The sequence below is a fragment of the Vipera ursinii genome (assembly GCF_947247035.1).
Source record: "Vipera ursinii genome assembly, chromosome: 4".
NCBI lineage: Eukaryota > Metazoa > Chordata > Lepidosauria > Squamata > Viperidae > Vipera > Vipera ursinii.
Genome location: NC_139514.1, coordinates 72520243 through 72545685, shown reverse-complemented (window position 1 = coordinate 72545685; position 25443 = coordinate 72520243). Strand labels below are relative to the sequence as shown.

General features: G+C 48.3%; 1 protein-coding gene across 4 annotated transcripts in view; it reads left to right on the top strand.

The window, feature by feature from the left end:
* Positions 1-25443, top strand: part of TBL1X (transducin beta like 1 X-linked) — a 298248-nt gene that overhangs the window by 103588 nt on the left and 169217 nt on the right. For all 4 annotated transcript variants that reach the window (XM_083362701.1, XM_083362702.1, XM_083362699.1 and 1 more), the window contains exon 2: positions 22499-22606. The gene's annotated coding sequence lies outside the window, so the exon portion shown is untranslated. The remainder of the gene's footprint in view (positions 1-22498; positions 22607-25443) is intronic.

The window sequence follows — 25443 nt, the reverse complement described above, 5'->3', positions numbered from 1 at the left end:
CGCTGGCTTTTACCTCTTAGCCAGACATTGTGGAACCGCTTTCCTCAACCTCCCCCCCTCGGTTCTGCTCTCTCCATGCCTTCTCTGGAGAAAGTGAGGGGAGGGGAGCATCTAACCTTAAATCCTTAACCCTCCCCATTGAATCCACCCAATAAGACCCCCGATCGGGGGAGGGAGGCAGCCGGCCAGAAACCAGGAGCTCATAAAATAATAATTTCCAAAATTTTTTTTAAAAAAAGGGGAATAAACACCCTTTATAGCACAAGCGAGTCAGTCAGCCAGTCCTCCCGCCATCCCTCCCCGAGTGAAGGACAATAGCTCTCTCCTTCACCACCACCACTACCCGCAGCCCCTTGACACCAGAGCCCCGGGAAGGAGGGGGGGGAAGTCCATTGTGTATGCCCGGGCTCGACAATTTACGAAACAAAAACAAAACCACACACGCACGCACACAAAAAAAATACAAGAGAGGGAAATGAGAGAATGGCTCCTCCTCCTCCTCTTCTCCAAAAAGGCCTGTTGGAAAACTGCACAGAGCAGAAGCGGCAGCCAGGAGCCCACCATCTCTCCTCTCCCGCTTGCTCTCGCCGCTCCAGCCCTGGTGAGCCAAAGAGACGAAAGGCCCCGAGCGATAGGAAGGGGATCTCTGCCCTAGAGCGGGGGGGAGGGAAAGGGGGGGAGGAAAGGCCCGATCGCTTTGTGTTACCTGCCGTGAAACCAATCCTTGCAGGCGTCGCACTTGATCATGAAGCGGGTTACGTCGTAGGGCAGCCAGGCAGCGGAAAGAAGCAGGCAGGCAGGGCCCGGAGGTACGGAGACCTGCCGACGTTTGGGGAGGTTTGGGGAGGTGCGCGCGCACCTCCCCAAACCTCCCCAAACTTCGGCAGGTCTCCGGACGGCGGCGGCTTGGGAGAGGTGCGCGCACACCACTGCCCGTTCGAAGAGGTGCGTGTGCACCGGGCGGCTGGGAGCCGCAGGAGACGGCTCAAAGAGCTGCATGCGGCTCCGGAGCCGCGGGTTGCTGACCTGTGACCTAAACTGTCAGAGAGGAGAGGGAAAGTTTTACTCTTCTAATTATCTGTTTCCCACCATATTGCCAGGACTAGCTTTCCTTCTAACTTACTGGTGTGCTATGCCTAATAAATTTTACATTAGAGATCATAATGACTCTTGTGTTTTGCTTCGTTGGGCTTTTCAGCCAGAACTTGACATTTCTCCTAGGCAAGTCAGATGGGTACAGTACTTCAAAAGATTTGATTTTGAACTAAAATACATTCCAAGAGGGAAGAACATCCTGGCTGATGTCCTGTCCCGCATGTCCCAATATAAAAGCACCCAGTAGGAGGTGGTTAGTTAGGTCATTCCTGATAGACAGCAAGCGGTGCAAGCAACGATTAGACAGCAGGAGAAAAAGAGAAGGTCACTCTCCACTGATGCGTTTGCACAACAGCTGAAGCAAGAGCTGTAAACCAACTTATGGTTTACGGCTCATCAGAAACAGTTGACCATGAGGGAGGGGTTGGTGTGGAAAGGGGACAAATTGTATATCCCAGACCGCCTGCGATTGCAAGTCCTACAACGCAGCCATGATGCCAAGCAAGCAGGTCACTTTGGGTTCCTGAAAATACTGCATCTCACTAATTGTCAGTTCTGTTGGCCAAAGCTGAAGAAGGACATTGAGAGTTATGTGTGGAGCTGTGCTGTCTGTTCAGCCAGCAAAAGACTACCAGGGAAAATTCCGGGACTGTTGCAGCAGGTAGCTGACCTGACCATACCCTGGGAAGAGATAGCCATGGATTTTATAGTGGAGCTAGTGGAAAGTGGGGGAAATACCATGATATGGACTGTGATAGACCTATTTTTCAAGCAAGCCCACTTCATTGCATGTACTAGACTCCCCTCAGCCCAGAAGCTAGTGAAGATGTTTTTGCAACACATCTACCAACTGCATGGGGCACCTAAGCTCATTATTTCAGATTGTGGGGTCCAGTTTACTGCTAAGTTATGGAGGGAGTTTGTAAGGATGATTGGGTCCTCCCAGGGGCTCAGTTCTGCTTTCCATCTGAGTACAAATGGATCTGGAGAATGAGCTAATGCAATAGTGGAGCAGTACCTGTGTTGCTATGTCAACTACCAGTAAATGAACAGGGCAGAGCTTTCGCTGTTTGCAGAGGTGCCATATTACAATGCAGTACACAGCATCACTGGTTTCACCCCATCTAAGTTAGCCACAGGGGTGAAATTTGTGCCAATACCACAGTGCCCACAGGAGCCTCCCTTCTCAAGCAACCTAAGTGACTGGGTGGGTTCTTTACAACGGGTCTGGAACAATGCAAAGAAGGCTTTAACTAAGGCAGCCGAAAGTCAGAAAAAAACAAGCAGATAAAAACAAGCTCCCCAGGAGTCATTCCATGTGGGAAATAAAGTGTATCTGTCTACTAAGTATCTTAAGTTGAGACAACTTGCAAATTAGGGCTGAAGTACACAGGTCCTTTCCCTATCATAAAAATCATTAACCCAGTATCAGTAGAACTAAAAGTACCAAGGATATTGGGTAAAGTGCATCCAGTATTCCATTGCAGCTTGCTGAAGCCATATCGGGGATCCACAATGAGACTAGTAGGGAAAGCAGTCCCAACTCCAATAATTATAGAAGAGGAAACACATTATGAGGTTAAGCGAATCCTCGATTCTAGAATACACAAAGTGAGATTGCAGTATTTAATCCAGTGGGAGGGATATCCGATGTCAGGAGCTAGATGGATAAAAGCCCAGCACATAAAAGCAGATGGTTTGGTAAAACAATTCCATGTTAAGTACCCCCAGAAGCTGGGACCAATACAAGGAGAAATTAACAAGTAATGATGTATATTCCTTTTTGTTTACCACGTTCCCCCTCCTTTCTAGGGGTCCAGCCTGTCAAGCTATGAAATTTACTGTCATTAGGACCACCACAGTGCTTCTAGCTTGCCTACAGTTATGGGAGGAGAGGAGAGAGTTTGGGATCCACAGGTATTCCCTATCAGCATGAGAGTTGAAGCCACTGAGATGTTTTGGTAAACCAAAATTTCTTCTCGTAACAATTGCTGGAAGATTAATTGAACAATGTGGCCTGAACTGTCAGAGAGAGGAGGGAAAGTTTTAGTGTTTTAATTATGTTTCCTGTTCTATTGCCAGAGCTAGCTTTCCTTCTAACTTACCAGTATGCTATGCCTAATAAAGTTTACATTAGAGATTGGAATGTCTCTTATGTTTTGCTTCGTTGAGCTTTTCAGCTGGAACTTGACACTAAAAGCTGAACCAAAAGTTTTGTATACAAGTAGTCATTACACTAAATGATTTATTTATTAACCATTGAAAATTACGAGAGTACTGAACGGAGGGACTTGTGATCTGTGCCCAAAGTTGCAACTATTGCAGTACCTCCATGGTTGTGATCTGGGCACTTGCAACCTGTACACACTTAAGAAGGGGTTGAAGAAGGGGTTGCCAAGTGCCTTGGTATGCTATGATTGTTATTTGCAAACTTTCCTGCTGTCAGAAACCCCTTCAATGTTTCTTTTCAGGGCTCTGCCACTCTAATGGGAGGGGGTAGGTTTTTCCCTGCTGGGAAGGGGGTTTACGACTGTGCTTCCTCTACTTTGTTATTCCTGAACTTTGATGTATCTCTTTCGGTGTGAAACAGGGAATGGAATGTGCCAGGGGCCATCTGCCTTATCTCCAGTCCGTTGCGAGGTCCGATGAAGCACCTGGGAACCATCCCTTTTCAGCTCCAGTTCCTATAACAACTTCGCACCTGTGGATTGGCTGGACACTATTTGGACAGTTGGACTCTGGGGAGGGGTTTTGTCAAATGAAAGTTTTAATGTAGCAATTTACGCAGGAAACCTTTAGATCTTGCTTTGATCTCTTGCTATCACTATCTCTCAATAAAAGTTCCTTTTGAAACAATGCCTGTTTCAAGAGTTCTGCTTTCATGGGAGGAGTAGTTGAGGCATGACCTTACATTAAGCAAGATATGCATAAAGGTCAACCTGGAGAGGCAACTGCCCTATTGTGGGGACTATGCAAGAACAAGTGCTGGGGAGAGTCAGCTGCAAAGACCCACCCAGAAGAAAGCTGCTCTGGATGGATGGACGAAATAATAAATGCAGAAAGCTCCATGAAGCCGAGATGGTTGGTCAGAGCATGGAAGAGAGAAGAGTGGGAAGAGAAAGCACAGCGAGTAAACTTCACCCGAGACAGCCGGAAGAAGGGCTGGAAGCGGAAGATGGAGCTGCTCTCTGATGATGGGAAGGAATCCAAAGGATAGCAGGAGTTGACCAACCAGATCCTGAAACAAGTCATGCAATACATGGTGGAAGCCTCTCAGGACCTAAAAACAAAATCCAGGTGACACAGGAGCAAGAGGAAGGATCAACTGGAAGAAACTGAATCGGGGGAGGGAGGGAGTCAGAAACAACTGAAGCTGTGGCAGGGGCAACTGGATCTATGGAAATGGTGGTGGCCACCCTGGGGGCAGAGCAGCCTGCAGCTCCTGTAGGGGGAAACTTCCACCAGCCCCTTGAGGGAGAGCCCCACCCAAGGAATCAAAACTGGTTCCCTTAGGGGTGAAATTTGATGGAGACCCTGAGGAACTGGGTGTCAATGCTGTTAACATCGGATGTTCTTGCTTTGATAATATATGAAGATGCAGCCATTTTCTCTTTAACCTGTGTGTTACTTTTAGAGTTAGAATTAGATGATGCTGGGGGGAGGGGGAAGAATGTGTATGGAGATTACTTAGACATAACATTGCAGTAGAGTATTCTTCAAGGTTGTTTGAAATAAGAGATAAGGAGTGGTGGATTAGACAACTGGAGGGAAGGTTTGCATTTCAAACTAATTGGAGAATGTGATTTATGACTGTCAATTGGAGGAGGGCATTGTGCTTTAATACTATGTGTTTATGGGAGGGGAATTCAGATTTTGGCTTCAACCATGTACGTACTGATGCCATGTTATTTGAATAAAGATTCTTTAAGGTAAACAATGCCTCAAAGTTCTTTGAAGAGTAACATCTGTTGGAACCATGACATTAAGCCAAAATCTACAAACCTTTTAAACCATCTAGGGGTCCTGAACCCCAGTCGCTGTCCCTAAACTTGGGGAATAGGCTGACAAAGATTCAGGGAAGATTTCATCATGGAAGAAGAGAAATTGCCTGAGGAGAACTTTTGCAAGTCTCCCATCTGGGAGCAAAACCCAAGTAGCCAGGAGAACTGATCTGGTCGTCAGATTGGGATAAGCCCACTGGAGAATCCAGATGCTTTGAAATGGCCTTGCCACCCTCAAGGGCTTCAAAAGCAGATGAAGTGGAGCTGCTTTTGAAGGGATTCCTGCATATCGCATTCCCCAGAAAGCTGCCAGGCTGTCTGCCACTGAGGACTCAGGTAAGTGGAAATATCCGTCCGCAGTTCGTAGTTAGTCAGTGGAATATTTGGCAGAAAAAATTGAAGAGCTAGAAGTGAGAAGCGGAGAACAACTTCTGCTGAGAGAAGCCTCCAGCCCCTCCTTCCCAGATCAAACAGGCATCCAGGCGAACAGCAGAGAAGATAACAGCAACCCCCACTCATTCAGCAACCATTGAGGGGCCTACAGCAGCAGAGGGTGCCACAACTCCCCGCATGCCAACAGCAGAGAAGACAACAGCAGCCCCCACCCAGACAGCAACATTTGGGAGACCTCCGACAACTCGAGAGGCCAGTACTGCCGGTATTGCAACCACAGCGGGGGGTGGCCACAGCCCCCAAACATACAACCTCTGGGAATATGGCAGCAGCCAGGGTGGGGCCAGCAGCAACTGGGGGTGCAACAGCCACAGTGGGGAGCCCAGCAGGCAATGAAACAGCAGCCAAGGTGGACCCAGCAACAACTGGGGGTGCAACAGCCACAGTGGGGGCCCCAGTAACCAATGATTGCTCCACCTTTCAGAGGAACCTTCAATGGGGACCCAGAGAAGCTGATTTTTTCCCTCAACCAAGTGCGCTGTCATTTGAACCGCTAGGCCTATCTCTACCCAGGTGCTATGGTCGATGTGATTGCGTTCAGCTTAGAGGGAGAGGCATCTGAATGGCTGAATAATTTATATAATGAGCAAGCCCCTGAATTGGAGGACCCCCACCTCTTCCTCCTAGGACTGAGAGAAAAATTTGAGGAGCCATCCATTGCCCTCAAAGCAGAAGAACAAATCCATAAGATAAAACAAGACAGCAGGCCTGCCCTGGAGTATGTAGGAGAGTTTTGCAAGTTAGCCAGTCAGATAGAGAGGTGGCCTGAGCAGTCCATAGTCCATCTCTTCAGGGAAGGGTTGGACATAACCTCTCAGGGCTGCATCTATTGAGCGGTACCTGATTAGCTGCAAGAATGGTACCAGGTGACGGTAAGACTAGATGTTCAGCTTGCCCACTATAAAAAACCTCCACCACCTGAAGCTGAGTCAAAGCCAGAGCAACCCAAATGGCAACCACCACCCCCGAAAACCTCCAACTGCTGCGACTGCTGAAAGACCCAGACCACCTGGAAGCCTGCCAATCAAGTGCTTCCAATGCAGACAGCAGGGACATCGAGCAGCTAACTGCCCAGTTCCCTACCCCCAACAACAGAACAGGCCAGGACCACCAGCAAGAAAGAAACCTGCACAGAAGCTAACGAGAGAAAAATCCAACTGGATCACACAAGACCTGAGAGAGGCATACTACCGGGTGAGAATAAAGAAGGGAGACAAGTGGAAACTGCCTTCAACTGCCCCATGGGGAGCTATCAGTTCAAGGTCATGCTATAATTGAATGCCAGCCCCCAAAGAGTCGCAAACAGCTCCAGAGCTTCCTAGGTTTTGCCAACTTCTATCATCAATTCATCCCCTCCTTTGCTGAGATTGCCCTACCCCTTACAGAACTACTCAAAACAGGCAAAGGAGGAGGGAAGCCATGACCGGGCCAACCACTAGCATGGACTATGGACTGTCAAAAAGCTTTTGAGAATTTGAAAAGACTATTTGCTGCTGAAGCACCCCTGCCCTGGGGAGCCCTTTGTAATTCAAGCTGACACCAGCGACGTGGCAGTTGGAGCTGAATTACTGCAAAAGAATAAAAGTGGGGTCCTGCAACCCTGTGCCTACACCTCTAAGAAGTTTACTGAAAGCGAGAGGAGATGGGCAGTCTGGGAGAAGGAGGCCTTCGCAATTAGGTGGGGGCTATTAAACTGGCGATGCTGTCTAGAAGGGAGCAAAGTGCCTTTTGAAGTTTGGACAGATCACAAAAATCTAGAGGCACTGAATACTCTCTGCAAATTGTTCCCAAAGTAATGGCTGGTCAGTTAAATCCGGCTGGCCAGTAAACACTACAGTAACAGTTTGCACACAATCATGATCACCATCCTGTTCCAGTTGGGGAAGAAAGGTTGCTGGATTGAACCTGGTGCTGCACTTGATATGAACTTGTGGGTTGTCAAGGGGACAGTCAGATACTGCTCCAGACGGGAGGCTATACGCCAATGACACCCCCCCCCTTGGATGCTAACAAGTCCTGGATGGAATGAGGTGTTTCCACTGTGATAGGAGCCCCAAAGGTTAATTGTTCAGCAGCCTGCAAAAGGGGAACAGCAACTGCTGCAGCCCAAAGACATGCCGGCCATTTTGAGCAATAAGATCAAGTTGTTTGGAGAAACAGGCCACTGGGTGAGACCAAGTACCAAAGGTCTGAGTAAGGACTCCAGCAGCCACCCCTTTGCTTTCAGCCACATTATAAGGAGAGTGGTTTCTTGTGGTAGACTGATACAAGGGCTTAGCCATTAGAGCAAAGATGGTGGCTTGCAAATCACATCCTAAAAGGGGCATAGGGCAGTCTGGAAGGTATAGAAATTGATGAGTAAGGTGAATACCACCCATAAAGCATTCCAAAGGGTTGAATATTGCAGCTGACACAGAATGGCCATTGTTCCCAAAGACCTGGAACATTTGTGAAGAAGGGGCTTATTTAATACTGAATGTGATGCTCCTGTATCAATCAAAAAGGGTATTGTTTTCCTTTGACTTTGAACTTTACCAGGGGTGAAGAGGAAGAATCATCCATAAGGGCAGGGAAACAAAGGCCCCCAGCCTCTCCCCCCCTTATATCTGGAGCATGGTTGTGTAACAGCACCCTATAGGACAGTTAGGAAGGGAACATAAAAGACATTCCTTGCTCCAGTGGCCAAATGTCATGCATATACAACACTGGCCTGTCTTAGGGCAAAAGACTGCAATGGGTGCTCTCAGAGTGTGTGTGCCTGGAATCTGGGTGACATAGTCCCATTTCTCTCTTGAGGGGGCCCTACCACTCCTCGCCATCCTCTTCCACAAGTCCCACTTCTTCACCTTTCCACTAGGGGCACTAGAGCTTAAGCCAGCAAGACAATATTTGTTTTTCATCTTTTTTAGCCCCCCTGGTTATCACTTCTGGTCATGTCTTGTAGGCTTTATAAGCTCCTTTCAACAATTTTTCTATCGTCAGCTGAAGTCCCCTCCATCTTCTGTAATTCACTCTTAACATCTGGGGCACTCAAGGAAGTCACTGGGAGTTTCAGCTAGCAACTGATGAACTGATGGCCTGCTACCACCCTCATTGCTCTTCTCGCTCCCCCAGGGGCACAGGATTGCAGGACCCTGGGCTTAGTTTGGTCTATTTCAATGCCAGGCCCGTGGTGAACAAGGCTCCCCTCATACAGGACCTTATTGAGGAGGAGAACGTGAACCTAGCTTTCATTACGGAGACCTGGTTGGGCCAAGAGGGGGGCGTCCCTTTCGGAATTATGCCTACCAGGTTTCTGGGTGTTTCACCAGCTGCGGGCCCAAGGGTGGGGGGGTGGCGGTTATTATTAGGGAGAGTCTTTGTCCGAGAGAGGCCACTGTCCCTCAGATAGGCGGGTGTGAGTCCTCCTGAAGTGGGGTCCTGGAGTTCAATTGGGCCTATTGATTACATACCTGTCTCCTAGCTACGTGTCATTGGCCCTGCCCAAACTTCTCGACGTGTTGTCCAGGTTGGCGATTGAGTTCCCCAGGCTTATAGTTCTGGGGGAATTCAATCTACCTTCTGTGGCTGAGGCGTATGAGTTGGCCCGGGAGTTCATGGCTTCCATGATGGCCATGGACCTGACTCAAATAATTCAGGACCCGACCCATAGTAGAGGGCACACACTTGACCTGGTTTTTATCTCTGGGCATTGGATTAATATTTATATTTATATATTTATATTTATTAAACTTATATACTGCCCTTCTCCCATAGGACCCAGGGCAGTTCACAAGGCAATTAAAACAACATTACAATACAAAAATTAATAGCAATTAAAATAGATTAAATTTTCCTTGATTAAAATCTAAAACCCGTATATCTCTGATTAAAAACCCAATTACAATAAGTTAAAAAAATTAAAAAATCCTCAGTCCTGGCCGGAAAGCTCAAAGAGCCAGGTCTTCAGGTCCCGGTGGAACGAACGAAAATCAGGGGCAGTCCTAAGCTCTACGGGTAACTGGTTCCAGAGGGCAGGCGCGCCCACAGAGAAGGCCCTCCCCCTGGGTGTTGCCCGCCGGCAGTCCTTTGCCGGCGGCACCCTGAGAAGGCCCTCCCTGTGGGAGCGCACAGGACGAAGGGAACATGATGCCGGCAGCAGGTGTTCCCTCAGATATCCTGGACCCAAGCCATTTAGGGCTTTATAGGTCATCACCAGCACCTTGAATCTCACCCGGAGGGCAACCGGAAGCCAATGCAGCTCACGAGGAGAGGTGTTATATGGGTGTATCGGGAGGCCCCCATCACAACTTGCGCGGCTGCATTCTGCACCAGTTGAAGCCTCCGAGTGGTCCTCAAGGGCAGCCCCATGTAGAGAGCATTGCAGTAGTCTAACCGGGAGGTCACGAGTGCATGAGTGACCGTGTGCAAGGCATCTCGGTCCAGATAGGGCCGCAACTGGTACATCAGGTGAACCTGGGCAAAAGCCCCCCTGGTCATGGCTCCTATACGATCTTCAAAACTGAGCCGCGAGTCCAGGAGGACACCCAAGTTGCGAGCCCTATCGACGGGGGGTAACCCCTCACCCCCCATCATTAAATATGTAATAGAATGGTTCACTCGAGATGCCTGTACGCACAGCCACTCAGTCTTGGCAGGATTGAGTCTGAGCCTGTTTCTCCCCATCCAAACCCAAACCGCCTCTAGGCAATGGGACAATGATCTGGGTAGGGGGGACTTAACCATCCAAACCCAGTCATGGTCCGATCATTTCCTTCTCTGGCTAGACTTTTAGTTCGCCACCCCCCCGCCGCTGAGAGGCGGAACCAACCAGGTCGTTCCGCCCCAGGTGCCTAATGGATTCTGTAAGGTTCCAGACGGAGTTTGGGATAATTCCTGCCTCCCTTGCCCACGACTTGGCTGAGGCCCTAGTAGAAGCCTGGGAGAGGGCAGCTGCCGGAGCCCTGGATCGAGCTGTGCCTTTGTGGCCTCTGACCCAGCGCACATCCTGGGTGGCCCCCTGGTTTACTGAGGGGCTCTGGGAGATGAAGCACTGGAAAAGATGCGTAGAAAGCTGTTGGAGATCTAGCGGGTCCGAATCTGATCAAACACAGCTAAAAACTTATTTGAAGTCTTACCTAGTGGTGATGGAAGTGGCAAAGCATGTTTACTTTTCCGCTCTCATTGTATCCGCAGATAACTGCCCAGCCACCTTGTTCAGAGTGACCCACTCCCTGTTTAACCAGGGACCGAGGGATGAGCCCTTGCAAGGTAGGGCTGAGGAATTTGTACAGTATCTGCAGGATAAAATCACTCAGATATGGACAGGCTTGGACTCCGACTGGGCGGAATCCGGCGAAGTTGAGGGGGCAGGTCTTGTTCTGAACCAGCCTGCTACCGGCCTTGCAGAAAGGCAAACCCCTGTATAAACAGTAGAGACTGGAGAGCGTCTGAGGCTGGAAAGCGTCTGCCAAGATTTATTACACAAACAACAGAACAAGAAACAAAACACTGGAACTTGAATCCTCAAACGGAACGGTTGCTTTCAGCAACCAGCCCTTCCCCAAACACTCCTTTTATTTAGAGTTCAGGGCGTGGCCTCCCTGTGCCTCCTTCCGAGGAGTCCCACAGCCTTTCTCTGCTTGTTCCTGCTTGACTGCCTCCTGCGTCGGGCGTCCTTGAACAGGGCCAGCTGTGGGTCATCATCATCCACACTCTCGGGCTCGCGCAGCTATGAAGAGGGCCCTGGCTGGGGGCTCTGCGAAGCCTCCAAGCCATCATCAGCAAGCTCGTCTTCAACACCCTCCTCCTCCCCCTCATCTGAGTCATCCGAGACATCCGAGCCGGCTGCCGGACCCACAGGCTGGCCCTGAATCACAACACTATCCCGCACCGCAGGGCCCTTCCCCCGGGGCTGCCGATCCGGATGCGGTCGGGATGGGAATTGTTCGTGAAAAGCAGTCACCAACGCAGGGGCATGAACAGCGGTCGCGTCTTCCCATGTGAAGTCCTCCGGCCCGTACCCTTTCCACTCGATCAGGTACTGGAAACGACCTTTCAACCAACGGGAATCCCTGATGCTGGCGACCTCGTACTCGGGGGTGCTGCCTCCATCACGAGGTCCTGATGGGGGAGGTTCCGCTTGGCGGAGTGGACAAGCCGGTTGTTCGGGGACCAACAGGGACCGATGGAAGACTGGGTGCACGCGCAGGGAACGTGGCAGAGTTAAACGATAGGCGACCGGGTTGATGACAGCCTCGACTGGGAACGGTCCAAGGTAACAGTGGTCCAGCTTCCTCGCCGGCCGTGTGGATGGTAGGTTCCTGATGGACAGCCAGACCCGATCCCCCACCGATAGTGGAGGCGTATCCCGTCTCGACCGATCGGCAAACCTCTTGTAGTCGGCCTTGGCTTTCTCCAGCTGCTGTCGCACCAACCGATGGATCGCCTGTAACTCCGCCATGAAGTCGTTCGCTGCCGGCTCTGGTGAGTCCACGGGAGAAAGGGGGAAAAACCGGGGGTGATAACCCACATTGGCCAAGAACGGTGTCATCTGCGTGGAGGTGTGCTGTGAGTTGTTAAAAGCAAACTCGGCTATGGCCAGATAGTCCACCCAATTGTCCTGCTGCAGGTTGACGTAGCAGCGCAGATACTGCTCCAGGATACCGATGACCTTCTCGGTACCCCCGTCAGTTTGAGGATGATGCGCGGACGAGAGGCAAACCTTAATGTCCAACGCACGCATCAACTCCTGCCAGAAGCGGGCTGTAAACTGGGCCCCCCTATCGGAGACGACTCTATCGGGGAGGCCGTGCAGCCGAAACACCTGTTGGATGAACATGCGACTAGTGGCGCGAGCTGACGGTAAGCCGCGACAGGGGATGAAGTGCGCCATCTTGGTCAGCATGTCCACCACCACAAACACTGTCGTGAAGCTGGAGGATGGGGGTAAATCCATCAGGAAGTCCATGGACACAGCCCCCCAGGGTCTCTTGGGTGTTGGCAAAGGCTGCAGTAAACCAGGCGGGGCCCCTGTCGCTGACTTGGCCTGCCTGCATGGGATGCAGGAGGTGACATAAGACTGGACGTCGTGTCGGACTCGGGGCCACCAGAAGGTACGGGAGACCAGGTTCAGAGTCTTAAAGAGGCCAAAATGCCCCGCTGCCGGGTTATCATGACACTGGCTGAGGACGAGTCCCCTGAGTGGCCCTCCCGGAACATAGAGCCGGTCACGATAATACAAGAGTCCATCCGTGACCGTCCAAGGCGAGTCTGGCCCCACCTCCTCCTTCCGCTGAGCCACCCACGCCTCCTGCTGCTGCGCCTCCCAGATCCGAGCCCGTATATCAACCGGCTCCCGCACCGCAGCAAAAGACTCGACGGGGATCACTGTCCTGGGCAGAAGCTTGTCTTCCACTCGGGTATATTCGGGCTTCCTGGACAGAGCATCCGCTCTCTGATTGTGCCCGCTTGGTATGTACCGAACCCGGAAGTCAAACCTCGCAAAGAAAAGGGACCACCGGATCTGGCGTTGGTTCAAATTCCAAGCGGTCTGCAGGCTTTCCAGATTCTTGTGGTCCGTCCGGACCTCGATTTGATGCCGCGCCCCCTCCAGATGATGTCTCCAAGCCTCGAACGCCGCCTTGATGGCCAGCAGCTCCTTCTCCCAGATGGTATAGTTGCGCTCCGAGGGGTTCAATTTCCGAGAGTGATACGCGCAAGGGAAAAGGGTACCGCTGGGTGTCGTTGCCTGGAGTAACACGGCCCCAATGGCAATGTCGGAGGCGTCCGCCTCCACGACAAACGGCCGTTGCGGGTCAGGATGCTTCAAGATGGGCTCCTTCATGAAGGCGTCCTTCAAAGCCTGGAACGCCTGTTGTTCTGGTGCGTTCCACTGGAACCGAGTCTTCTTCTGCAGGAGCCGGGTGAGGGGGGCTGTCAAGGCGGCAAAGCCAGGGATGAATGTTCGATAGTAGTTGGCAAATCCAAGAAGTCGCTGAACATCCTTCACGCGACGCGGGGGTTGCCAACTCTGCAACGACTCAACTTTACTCGGCTCCATGGCGATGCCCTCAGGAGAAATGCGGTGACCCAGGAAATCGATGGTCACCTGGTAGAACTGGCACTTCTCTAACTTGGCAAACAGCCGATGTTCCCGGAGGCGCTGCAGGACCTGACAGAGATGCTGATGATGCACTTCACGCGACGGGGAGTAAATCAGGATGTCATCCAGGTAGATCACGACAAACTGGTCCAACAGATCCCGAAAGATGTCGTTCATAAAATGCTGAAACACAGCGGGGGCGTTGGTCAGGCCAAACGGCATCACCGTGTACTCAAAATGTCCATAGCGAGTACCAAACGCCGTCTTCCACTCATCACCCGGCCGAACTCTGACGAGGTTGTAAGCTCCACGCAGGTCCAGTTTCGTGAAGATCTTAGCCTCCCGGAGTCGGTCCAAGAGCTCGGGGATGAGGGGCAGCGGGTAACGGTTGCGCACCGTGATGGCGTTGAGTTTCCGGTAGTCACAGCAAAGTCGTAACTCGCCCGACTTCTTTTTGACGAAGAGCACGGGCGCAGACACTGGCGAGGACGAGGGCCGGATAAAACCGCCGAGGGCCGGATAAAACCGACTTCCAGGAAGTCCCGCAATGCAGCCAACTCGGGCTCCGACATGGAGTACAAACGCCCCACTGGGAGAGGCGCATCAGGGACTAAATCAATGGAGCAGTCATAGGGCCTGTGCGGGGGTAACTGATCCACCTCTGACTCGCTGAACACATCAGCAAAGTCGGACAGTTCGGGAGGCAAGGAAACCCCTGGGGAACCCTCCACCTGGCCGGCACAGATATGGCAGGAGTGGTCCATGCACTGCAAGCTTGGAAAGGTGACCAGGTTCTGAGACCAATAGATCTGTGGATCATGCGCCCAGAGCCACGCCAGTCCCAAGACCACGGGGAAGTGCAGATCCGAAGTGATGTAGAACTGGATGGCCTCCACATGGGAACTGATGGCCATACACACTGGTTGCGTGGCGGCCGTAATAGGCCCGGACAGGAGCACTCGACCATCGATAGTCTCCACTAACATGGGCGGATCCACCGGACACTGGGGAACAGCCCATTTGGCCACAAAGGCCGAGTCCATAAAGTTTGTGGTAGCCCCAGAGTCAATTAAGGCATGGACTGGAATCCCCTCTGGCTTGCCAGGAAGGATCAGACGTGCCTCCAAAAGCAAATGCCGTGGAGGTTCACAGGCACCAACGGAACGGCGTCGCTCGGTGTGGTTGTTGTGGGTCGCCCGATCTGTCACACCGTCTAGATCGGGCTCGGGCTGTTTCCCGACAGCAAAGTAGGGGACTTTCTCGGGGCAGGCTTGGTCACTGATGCCCGCTGACGCTTCTTTGGGCAAGAAGCAGCCAAATGTCCAGGGTCCCCACAGTAAAAACACAACCCCCCGATCGTCGTCTGTCCATTTCCGTCACCGATAGATGAGACCTGGCGGCACCCAGCTCCATTGGCTCCTCCCTTTGGACTGGGGGCTCACGCACAACAGGGGCGGCAGGGGTCTGTGGGGTGGCACGGCGACTCTTTCGCTGCTGCAGCCAGGCATCGATCCGCAGGCAAAGATGGATCAGCCCATTCAGGTCTGAGGGAATGTCCACGCGGGCCAGCTCATCCAACATCTCCTCCGACAATCCATCCTGGAAGGCATCCACGAGCGCAGCCTCATTCCAGGCGGAATCCTGGCTAAGCAGCCGGAAATCGCTGATATAGGCCTGTAGGGGGCGTTGACCCTGCCTCAGAGCTTTCAGGCGTCGGGTGGCAGTCTGCGTCTTAATTGGGTCCTCGTACATTAGGCGCATATGGTCACAAAAACCCCCAAAGTTATCCAACAAAGGGCTAGGTTGTGCCAGCAAAGGCGTGCCCCAACGAGCTGCATCTCCCGAAAGAAGGCTTAACACGAATCCCACCTTATCCCGGTCAGTGGGGAAATCAGCTGCTCTCACGCTGATAAAAAGCTGGCATTGTCCCAGGAAGGCAGGAAACAGTTCTGGATCGCCAGCAAATTTATCCGGCATTGCTATCTGACATTTCCTCCTGGGTGGGGGTGCAGCATGTACCTGAGCTTGCAGTTGAGCCACCTGAGCTGCCAGCAAAGTGAGTTGCTGAGTGAGCTGAGCATTCTCGGCACGTAGCTGCTCCATCATAGTAGTAAGGGGTGGGAGGCTGAAAGCAAACTGTTCTGAACCAGCCTGCTACCGGCCTTGCAGAAAGGCAAACCCCTGTATAAACAGTAGAGACTGGAGAGCGTCTGAGGCTGGAAAGCGTCTGCCAAGATTTATTACACAAACAACAGAACAAGAAACAAAACACTGGAACTTGAATCCTCAAACGGAACGGTTGCTTTCAGCAACCAGCCCTTCCCCAAACACTCCTTTTATTTAGAGTTCAGGGCGTGGCCTCCCTGTGCCTCCTTCCGAGGAGTCCCACAGCCTTTCTCTGCTTGTTCCTGCTTGACTGCCTCCTGCGTCGGGCGTCCTTGAACAGGGCCAGCTGTGGGTCATCATCATCCGCACTCTTGGGCTCGCGCAGCTGAGAAGAGGGCCCTGGCTGGGGGCTCTGCGAAGCCTCCAAGCCATCATCAGCAAGCTCGTCTTCAACACCCTCCTCCTCCCCCTCATCTGAGTCATCCGAGACATCCGAGCCGGCTGCCGGACCCACAGGCTGGCCCTGAATCACAACAGGTCTTGAGGATACCATTTGGGGTGAGTTTGACTCTGTGACTCTGGATGATGTGGACAGGATCATGGGTAAACTGAGTGCTACCACTTGTTTACTCGACCCATGTCCCTCCTGGTTGGTTTCGGTCACCTGGGAGGTGACGGGGCTGGCTCCAGGCAGTTGTCAACGCTTCTTTGATAGAGGGTGTCTTCCCCTCCGCCTTGAAAGAGGCGGTGGTAAGGCCCCTCCTCAAGAAGCCTGCCCTGGACCCAGCCTTGTTGAATAACTACCGTCCTGTAGTGAAAGTTGTTGAGAGTGTGGTGGCGCGTCAGTTCCCGCAATTCCTGGAGGAAGCAGACTATCTGGACCCGTACCAGTCCAGTTTCAGGCCCGGCTACAGCACAGAAACGGCATTGGTCACACTGGTGGATGACCTCTGGCGGGCCCGGGACAGGGGCTGTTCCTCTGTCCTGGTCCTACTTGACCTCTCAGCAGCTTTTGATACCATTGACCATGGTATCCTGCTGCGACGGCTCGGGGGGCTGGGAATGGGAGGCACTGTTTTACAGTGATTCTCCTCCTACCTCTCGGGCCATTCACAGTTTGTATTGGCAGGGGGACAGAGATCCACCCCGAGGCCCCTCATTTGTGGGGTGCCCTACAGGTCGGTTCTCTCCCCCCTCCTGTTTAACATCTATATGAAGCCGCTGGGTGAGATCATCTGCGGCTTTGGGGTGAGGTATCACCAATATGCAGATGATACCCAGTTGTTCATTTTCATCTCCACCCAGAACCAACCCAGTGATGCCCTTGCCGTGATGTCCCGGTGCCTGGAGGCAGTGCGGGTCTGGATGGGTAGGAACAGGCTCAGGCTCAACCCCTCCAAGACAGAGTGGCTGTGGATACCGGCATCTCATGTTGTCCAACAAGTTCCATCTCTTTTAATTGGGGGGAGGTATTGCCCCCCTCAGAAAGGGCTCGCAACTTGGGTGTCCTCCTTGATTCGTGGCTCAACCTGGAAGATCATTTAATGGCCATGACCAGGGGGCCTTCACACAGGTTCGCCTAGTGCGCCAGTTGCGCCCCTTCTTGGACCGAGATGCCCTATGCATGGTTACTCATGCCCTCGTCACCTCTCGCCTGGATTACTGCAATGCTCTTTACATGGGGCTGCCCTTGGAGAGCACCCAGAGGCTTCAACTGGTGCAAAATGCAGTACTCCCATGTTACACCACTCCTGTGCGAGCTGCATTGGCTTCTGGTTGCTCTCCGAGTGCGTTTCAAGGTGCTGGTAATAACCTTTAAAGCCCTACATGGCTTAGGCCCAGGGTATTTGCGAGACCACCTACTGCCATTGTCAACCTCCCATCGCCTGGTTCGCTCCCATAGAATCAGCCTCCTCAGGGTGCCGTCTGCCAGGCAATGCCGGCTGGCAGCCCCCAGGGCGAGAGCCTTCTCTGTGGGCGCGCTGACCCTCTGGAACAAACTACCTCCGGAGCTGTGGACGGCCCCTGACCTTCGGTCCTTCCGCCGTGACCTGAAGACTTGGTTGTTTCAACAAGCGGGTGTGGACTGACTACGTATTTTAATTAGGTTTTACTGGGTTTTAAATTGTCATGTTATCATTGTATTTACTAGTTTAATTCTTTTTAAATTTTTCATTCTATGTTTTTTCTTTTTTAATTTTTATTGTTGTGAGCCGCCCTGAGTCCTTAGGGAGAAGGGCAGCATATAAATTTAAGTAAATAAATAAATAAATAAACATCATAAATTTTGCCCAGATTTTTCTGATTAGGGAGGGCAATCTGCAATGCAGTGAAAAATATTTTCTAAATTGGAAATGTGAGAGGAATATTCTAGGGTTAGGATCAAGGAAGGGGATGAATGGAAAACTGCCTTCAACTGCCCCCTCAGATGTTTTCAATTTAGACTGCTCCCTTTTAGCTTGCAAGGGGCCCCAGCCGTATTGATGCAGCTGATCGAGGTGCTCCATGAACACCTATATAAGGGAGTTTTGTTGTACCTGAACAATACATAAATTTACACTAAAATGAAGGCGGAACACATGAAGTTTGTCAGAGCAGTCCTAAATAAACTCCAAGCGTCTAAGTGCTATACAAAATTGTCAAAGTGTGAATTTCATAAAGAAAAAATTGACTATCTAGGCTACAGGATTTCGAACAACAGGGTGGAGATGGACCCGGAGAAAGTATGTGCCATCTTAGATTGGGCGGTCCCCCGCACCAGAAAGCAGCTACAAAGCTTTCTGGGCTTTTCAAATATCTACTGACAGTTCACCCCCTCTTTCGCCCAGATCACTTTATCTATCACAAACTTGTTAAAATCAAAAGAGGTGGATAAACTAAGACCGAGCCAGCCCTTGAAGTGGACTATGGAATGCCAAACGGCATTTGAAAAATTAAAAAGACTTTTCTCAGCAGAGCTGATTCTGAAGCACCTGGACCCAGAAAAGGCATTCATAATCCAGGCTGATGCCAGTGATGTAGCAGTAGCAGTGGTGTTACTCCAAGAGAACAAACAGGGAAAACTGCAGCCCTGTGCTTATACCTCCAAAAAGCTATCAGAGACAGAACAACATTGGGCAGTTTGGGAGGAGGAAGCTTATGCAGTATGCTGGGACCTCTTCACCTGGAGACACTTTCTGGAAGGGAGTAAGATTTCTTTTCAAGTATGGACTGATCACAAACATTTCAAAGGTCTAAAGACACCTGGGAAGTTGTACCCCAAAGAAGCGTGGTGGGCCCAACATTTCCACTGGTTCAATTTTAATCTCCACTACTTACTGGGGGAAAAGAATTTCTTAGCTGACGATCTAGCTAGAATGCTGCAATATAACAGCACCAAAGCGGAGGTAGTGAAACCTCTATTACCAACCTAACAATTGGCAGCGCCAGTTGTTACAAAATCACAGAAGAGAACCATTATCTAACTGTATGGAGCTCCCTGAACAGCGTTCAAACAAACTTTAGAGACAGATAAGTGGTTCTTAGAGCACAAGAATCTCTGCTCAGTGTTGGATGGACTGGCATGGGTAGGATGGAAACTGTATGTTCCCGCCATACAAAGGCTAAAAACTATTTATTTATTTATTTTATTTTAATCCCATTTATATCCCGCCCTTCTCCGAAGACTCAGGGCGGCTTACAATTTAAGCACAAACCAATGTGCTTAGCAATAGCCTTCATTCTATGTATATGCCTGCTTATTAGGGCTTTCCCCCCCCAAGCGGCATTATTACAAAGTCAGCTTATTGCCCCCAACAATCTGGGTCCTCATTTTACCTACCTTGGAAGGATGGAAGGCTGAGTCAGGCTTCCCATGACTCAAAACTGGTGGGACGTTTGGGGTTTGTGAAAACCCTTCACCTAGTAACAAGGCAGTTCTGGTGGCCACCATTGAAAAAGGACATTGAAAGTTATGTAGCCAACTGCCCCATCTGCGCCACAGCGAAACGGAGGCAAGGAAAAATTCCTGGCCCCTTACAGCCGATGGTGAGCCCTTCAGCACCCCAGAGAGAGATCTCTATGGACTTTATTGTGGAATTACCAGACAGTGCAGGAAAAAACAATTATTTGGGTTGAGACTGATTTATTCTCAAAACAGGTCCCCTTCATCCCATGCCAGTATTTCCCAACCATCAGAACCTTAGCTAAAATGTTCCTCCGATATATCTATTGATTACATGGAGCCCCCAAACACAGAATTGTAGATAGAGGTGTCCAATTTACATCCAAGTTCTGGAAGGCCTTTTTCGACCTTTTGAGCTCAGAACAAGGCTTAAGTCAGTGATGGTGAACCTTTTAGTGACTGAGTGCTCCAAAACTGCCCCTGCCCGCCCCTGCTCCACCCCCCCATCCTGCCCACTCCACCCCCGCACACCCATCTTTTTCTTTTAAGGGGGGCAGCATGTCAGAAACCCCTTCAATGTTTCTTTTCAGGGCTCTGCCATTCTAGTGGGAGGGGAGAGGTTTTTCCCTGCTGGGAGGGGGACTTGCGGCTGTGCTTCCTTTGTTCTTCCTCAACTTTGATGTATCTCTTTCGGTGTGAAATGGGGAATGGAATGTGCCAGGGGCCATCTGCCTTATCTCCAGTTTGTTGCAAGATCCGATGAAGCACCTGGGAACCATCCCTTATCAGCTCCAGTTCCCATAACAACTTCGCACCTGTGGATTGGCTGGACACGATCTAGACAGTTGGACTCTGGGGTGGGGTTTTGTGAAATCAAAGTTTTAATGTAGCAATTTACGTGGGAAACCTTTAGATCTTGCTTTGCTCTTTTGCTGTCACTATCTCTCAATAAAAGTTCCTTTTGAAACAATGTCTGTTTCAAGAGTTCTGTTTTTTTAGGAAAAGTAGTCGAGGCAGGAATTTACACCTGCTGACTTCCCCAGAAAGTCAATGGAGAAAACAGCAGAGAAGGTGGTAAGCCACTGCCTCCTAGCTGATTCCTGGGGATTGCCTGAAAAAGGTCTGTCCAGAGTGGTTGGAAACCTATCAAAGAGAGAAGCAACCTGGAATTAAGGAGAAAGTTCCTAACAGTGAGGACAATTAACCAGTGCAACAGCTTGCCGTCACACATAGATGCTTCATCAGTGGAGGTTTTTAAGAAGAGACTGAAATGGTACAGGGTCTCCTGCTTGAGCAGGGTAGTTGGACTAGAAGAGCTCAAAAGTCCCTTCCATCTCTGTTCTGATTGATTGACTCTATTCCATGCATGGTCCGAATCAGTCTGGAAGGCAGCTTTTTTAGGTTTGTTTTCTAACCCTGTCCTCCTCATTTCCATATTCCTCTTCCATTTGAAATTGCAGAATTTGGGGATTAAACTTTTACCTAGAAAGTGTCTTCTGTATTCTTATGATGCAGTCTTTCTCAAATGAATCCCAATAATATGAAATAAAAAAAGCAACAGCGCTGAGTGCGGTGAAAGATCTTTCTGTCCATCCCACTGCTGCTTTAATTTTTGGTAACAGCTGATATGGAGGAGTTCTCCCTTTGCATTTTGGTGTTTCAGTTCAGGTGTGACATAATATAAGCACCTTTCACCATTTTATACTGCATGAAAGAACACACGATTTGTCTTCTTATTAGAGTGCTTGTATAGTGAAAATATTTGCAAGTGGCAATATCTTGTTTATCTTAGCAAGCTTGGTCCTGGTTTGTATTTGGTTGAAAAGCCAAGGGCTAGACTCAGAGGTTGAACAAATTATCCCAGGAGGCAGTGCCAAATTACTTCCATACTGTACTGTTTCAAGTAATGTATATGGAGTGCATGGAGTCACAGTGTTATTGAGGGGATATAATTATCTTATACTGATAATCTCCACTTCCAAGCAGCTTCTTAGAAACCCAGGAATATATTCTCTATTTAGCACCAAATAAAATCTTAATTCATATAGCCACATATCATCCAGTTGACTTTGCATACTGGTAATCCTAGTTTAACAACCACAGTTGGGACCCAAAGCTTTGGCTGAATGATGTGGGTGTTAAGGAAAATATAACATGACTTTCATAGGTTTACTTCTTCACTTCCATGTGACTGTTAAGTGATACATCATGTAACTGCAAGATGCAATTTTACTGCCAGCTACTCCGTTGATATTGCTCATGGGGAGCCAACTGTGAAGTGTGCAAATTGTGATCACTTGACCATGGGATGCTGTGGCTACCATAAACTTAAACCAGTTGTGAAGCAACTCGAAACTTGAACACATGACCATAGGTATGCTATGACAGTTGTAAGCACAAGGACCAGTTGCAGTTTCTTTTCAGCACAGTCATAACTTCAAACACTTGCTAAACAAGACAGTGTTAAGCAAGGGTAACCTATACTACATTAAACTATGCCTTGTTTCAACTATGTTTTTGAAAAGACCTGGTAACCTGTTACACTGAGCCATAAGCTAAGGCTCAAAACCAAGGATGTTATATACACTTAGTGTGATGTGTAAACTAAATGACTGATTGGTAACAGATCTACTGGATTTCATTAAGGGCTTTTGCTGCTATATTGGCAGTTCTGGATGCTGAATTTGGGACTAAGCTTCAGTGCTTATCCATTTGGATTTTTTAATGACCATTTAACTGTCTAAATTTATGTTTTCATTTGATTACATAGTAAACTTTTTGCTGGTAGTGGCAAATAAACTGGAGAAGATGGCCATAGAGTATGTTTGTTTTCATTCTAAGTTTCACCAGACAAAATATTTCATTGTATCATTCCAGAATTCTCCACTTTTGAATGTAAAGATCTCCATGGTAACTCAAACTCCCAGCCTCTTTGTAGCAGCCTGCAAGAAGCAGTTTTCAACAGCTCAAAGGTCTCACGGCCAGGTAAGCAGAACAATTTGGAAAATTATTCCTTCTTTTTGGAAAGTGACGTTTTCACATCTATGTTATCAAAACCACAGAATCTGATTTACCTTATAACAGTTTTTTTTTAAAAAAAACTGAGCCACAATTAGATATTGTGGAAGAAAGTGATAAAAGCTAGATTTTTTAATAATAATAATAATAATCTGTCCAATGGTAAGTGAATATTAATAGAATGCTGGTGAGTGGATTTATGTAGTCTTTTTGATTAGTACATTCTTTACAGTACATTCTTTCAAATGATCCAATTTTTAAGGATCCATATTTTTTTCTGAACTGTCTGATGTCTGGGGCATATTATTAGTTGTTTCTTCCCACGTTATACATGATTCTGTTCTGACACATATTTTTAAAAATGACTCCTTCTAGATTATTGATCGCAATGCAGTCCTATAATACATGTAAAATCACTATAATCTGGTTTTATAGAAATTCTGTGGCATTTCCTGTCATTCACTATGAAAACCACATGTTTTTATTTTATTGCATAGGTTATATAATTTTGTAGGTTTTTTTTCATTATATAAAAAATGTCTGTTACTGAAGATTATAAAATGAATTCATTTCTTCTAAAAATGTACATGTGCAATTGATCCTTTTATATTTCAAGTTATCCATTTTTATGTGTATTTGTTTAAATTTTATGTGTTATGTTGATAATGAAGTACACAGTATTTTACAAGTATTTTTATGTATATTGTCAAAGAAAAGAAAAAGCATGTAAAAAGTGCTTTAGCAAAACTATAAATAAATACAAGTAAAAAGAAAATATGTCATGGTTCCGAAAAATGCAGTATTTCAAAGAACTTCAAGGCATTGTTTACCTTAAAGAATCTTATATTATACTCGGATAGCTTTGGCACGTACATATTAGAAGCCAAGATCTTAATTCTCCTGCCCTGAACACATCTTATCAAACACAGTTCCCTCCCTTAATTTAACCATCATAAATCACATTCTACAATTAGTTTAAAATGCAAACTTTCCCTCCTGTTTAAAAACCCGCCAAATTCTTATCTTCTCTTATTACAAACAGTCTTAAGATACATTCTCCCTACTCCCCCCACCGTCCACTAATTCTAGCTCTAAAAATAAATTTATGAGTTAAAGGAAGGCTACATCTCCCTATGTTGTCAAGCAAGAACATCCGATGTTAGCAGCATTGACATAATATGCGTCATAACAAGCAGTTACAATTTTATATATACTTGTTTAATGCAAATATTATTTAGTAAAGGTGAAGGTTCCCCCGCACATGCGTGCTAGTCGTTTCCGACTCTAGGGGCTGGTGCTCATCTCCGTTTCAAAGCCGAAGAGCCAGCGCTTGTCCGAGGACGTCTCCATGGTCATGTGGCCGGCATGACTAGACGCCAAAGGCACATGGAACACTGTTACCTTCCCACCATAGTGGTCCTTACTTTTCTACTTGCATTTTTTACGTGCTTTCAAACTGCTAGGTTGGCAGAAGCTGGGACAAGTAGCAGGCGCTGTTATTTAAGTATGTGTATATTTCTAATACATTTATACAACTATCTTTTAAACCTACTATGTTCTCTATAAATGAAACTGATATTTCATTATAATTTTGTCCGAATCCATTTATATTTCATTTCTAACTATCTCTTCTGTGCAAAACCCAAATCTCTCTCTCTCACACACACACGGATTTTGCCATTCCCAAGGAGGAGAGGGAACAAACATGGGGTTGTATTGCTTTCACTTCCTTCCTTAAATGTAACCTTTTGTTTATTCCACCTGTCTGCTATCCATCACAATATAACCAATTGCTTTCTCACTAGGCATTTCCTCTTATCTTACAGGCAGCTAGGAAAGGGGTGGAAGGGGAGGAATGAAACCCTCCAGAATCTGGTTTGTTTCTCCAGATGGAATGTGAGGGGGTGGAAATGATCCTGCTACGAATGGATTGATGTCTCTCTTTTTCCCACGAGGGGCTTACCACCTGGAACTTGGCTGATCTGGAACTGACCGAATGAACTGTGCGGTGGGGCTTGCTTGGGGACATTTAAAAATATCGATCTGTGAAGGGATTTCTCAGATCCTGTCTATTGTGCCTGCTATCTCCTATTTCTTAGTAAAATTTCCTACTTGGAAAACCTTGTCTCCAAGAGTCCTTTTCTTAAGATGTGGGCTGAAGTGGGTTCTGACAACTTTTCTGTACAAAGTACATCTAGAGATGTGTTTTACAAATATGAGACAAAAATACACATATCTTCTAAATATAACATACAAATTCTTCAAAATCTAAATGTCAGACCTGCCCCTAAACAATCATTTAGGAAAGCAAACTCTCGACTCCAATTGATTAAAGTTAAAAGAACTTTTACTAAAGTTGTTGGTTGCAGGAAGGTGAGGCAGAAACTGAAGTTTCCACTCACTGATACAAAGAGCCAAGCCCACCATTCCCCATCCCTCCCCCCAATGTCCAGTCTGTTGCCACCCAATCCAGGATTTCCACAATATTGTGGGAAACTCTGGGTTGTTTAGGCTGCTGGAATCTCACACCCAGGATAAGTGGCCTTGAAGATGCCCAACATAACTGGTACCAACAGCTCTGGTCTTCTTCACCTGTCAGCTCCCCTTCCCCATTTCCCATCAATAATAATAATAATAATAATAATAATAATAATAATAATAATAATAATAATAATAATAATAATAATAATAATAATTTATTTAATTAAATTTATATACCGCCCTATTCCCGTAGGACTCAGGGCAGTCTACAGGGAAAATTAAAAGCATAACATACAAAAATTAAAATCAGTTAAAACAATTAA